The following is a 2,811-nucleotide window of genomic DNA, read 5'->3' on the forward strand; positions in this document are numbered from 1 at the left end:
AACGAGAATTTATTAAAAAAAATTATAAAACTATTAGTATATTAAAAAAATGAGAAATACAAAAAAAAAATTTATAAGGCAAAACTAAAACTAGCAAAAGGAAGATTTATGGTCCTATTTGAATTTGTTTTAGTTTTTAGTTTTTCAAAATTATTTTATAAATTAATTTTAAAAAACAGTTTTGAAGAAAAAACAAAATAACATATGTTTGATAATTTTATTTTTAAAAATTATTTTAAAGATGTAATTAATGAAAAGTGTAAAAAATTTCCTTGTTTTTTTTAGGGTTAAATGGCTTTCACCCCCTGCAATAGTAGCGAGATTTGATTTACCCCTCTTTTAAAAAAAAATTAGATTACCCCCCTATAATATTAAAATTGTAAGTCTTTTGCCCCCTAAGAGGGAAAATTACCCCCTGTAAAATATACTTTTTTGATTTCCCCCCCTGGTTTTTACACGCTTAGGGGGTGCCCAAATATTACGGGGGGGGGGGGGTGTTTACGGTGATTTCCGGTAAACAACCGCTAGTCTTCCAAACTATAATAAATATGATTTGGTTACTCGCAGGATCGACTAGATTGATCCTAGGACACATAGTCAAGAAGATTGTCATCAACGTTCATTCGAACCATATTCATTATTTGTCTTCTTCAATAAGCGTTGTTCGATTAAAGAACCAATAGTCTTGACAATCACTTTGTTACATATAAATGTGACTTCAACGAAAAGATAAGTAACATAACATAGAAAATTAAAAGGACTATTGAAACGTAAAGAATCTTAAACTGCAGAAATGTAAAAGACTTTGAAAGTAAATAACATGAAAGTAATTCGAAAGTAAATGACATTAAAGTAAAGACGCAGAAATGTAAATGGCAAGAAGTAAACGAAATGCAGTAATTCTGGAAGATATTTAAAAACAAAGGATAATACACATGTATTAAAATGGTGGTGTCATACGTACATTTTCTCAGCGAACTCTTTCTCTTAACGCTTGATACTTGAGTAAATATGTGAGTGATTTGTACAAAATGAACACACAGAATCCTAACATTAAGACTCCTATTTATACTAGTTTCGACCTTAACGGTCCTATACTAATCTGCTGCCACGTTTCTCATAAGAACTTCTAGCGATGCCATCTGTTACTTGGACAGTTACGAAACCGTCTTCGAATTTCAAATCTTCCCGCCTGAGTCTGTCTTCGACGCGTGGCAGTGTATTAAACAAACACTACGAAAAAAACACGCGCTAAGTAGTAATACTTGAATATATTTATAAATTTGTCTAAGTCCCCGAAGACACATACTTTTCACTAGCTTTCAGTATTCATTATCTTCATAGCGAACTTAGAAATCTTTACTCTCGAAGCATGACCATCAGTAGTCATTCTTTTATTTTTAAGGGATGGCCATCAGTAACCATCTTTCCTTCGATTTTCTACTTCTTCGAAGGATAAATACTACAAAACGAAATCTTCAGCTAACAAATTGCCCCCAATAAATGCCTGTTTCGAGAGTCAACAGAAATAGGCGTTTCTTGTCATTATAAGATTTCGTTCTTTATTGATCTTTGAGAGTTCCAAGACTGCTGACTAACGTCATAATCATTGATGACCCTGTTTCCGAAACGTCTTGTCATTTTCAAAGATGTCTTCTCATAACTTACATTCCCACGTTTTAACCTTACTTCTTGATCATTACTCCTACATACTAGGAGTGAAGCTAACTTTATTCGACCGCCGTTGGATTAAATCACCAGCCGCCACGTGTTCCTTGGATTTTACCCAAAAGATTTAAAAAAGGTTTCCGTTAAACCTTTAAATACTTGGTCTTGCACTTCTACACAACCTTTCATTCCTATTTCTTCATCTTCTTCATTCATGCGCTTTCTCTCCAAACCAAACACAGAAAAAGAAAACACACAACTTCTCTCTCAGAACACCTTTCTTATCTTGCAATGGCTGAACCTCTCTTCTTTAACGACATCAAAGCCCTCATCAGAGGCGAGTTCAGACTCTCTGAGGATGAACTTGTTCGTCATTTCATCAACATCGAAAACCTCTTTGTCAACCAAGAACTGGACTTCTATTTTGAAGAAGTCTTGGAGGGTGCTATTTACCCCAACATGGTGGCAGAATTCTGGATGAATGCGTCTTTACGCATAGATCCTGAAGGTAGGACCACCATTGATTCTGAAATTCGACACGCTCGTCTCAGCATCACTCCCACCACTATTGCCAACCTAATAAGATGCAATAACTCTGGTGAAACTTTTGATGACAACAGTTTCAGCATGACTACTCATCTCATGTTGAGAACTCTTATGGACAATGATCGCTTTAGTGCCAAAGTCATCAGGATCTGGCACCAGATGCTCGTGGGGAACTTCCAACCTCGGCGGATCGATGAAAACAACATCATGGTTGAAGACTTGGAGTTCATCCTCTGTGGTCTTCGAGGGAGGAAAGTTAACATTCCTTTAATGATCTTTAAAGGACTTGTTAAAGCTGTCTCTATCGGCGTTGACCGTCGAGGGAGTGTGACTTGTCTTCCCTACGGGAGACTCCTCAGTTACATTTTCCTGAAGAAAGGTATAGTGAGGCGGATGCGTGGCTCTGGAGCCAGAGATATGTTCGAAGCTGAACCTTCGCCTGTGCTGTCCTTGGAAGGCTTGGACCAAAGGATCAACTAGCTAGTCTTTCCTTAGGTTTTTTTTTATTTATATGCCCCTTTTTTGTAATCTTGGATCCTGTTCTTTGGATCCCTTGTAATGCATGTACTTCCATGCTTTTAAATGAAAAACACTTTT

This window comes from Vicia villosa, linkage group LG3, assembly GCF_029867415.1.
Source record: "Vicia villosa cultivar HV-30 ecotype Madison, WI linkage group LG3, Vvil1.0, whole genome shotgun sequence".
Lineage (NCBI taxonomy): Eukaryota > Viridiplantae > Streptophyta > Magnoliopsida > Fabales > Fabaceae > Vicia > Vicia villosa.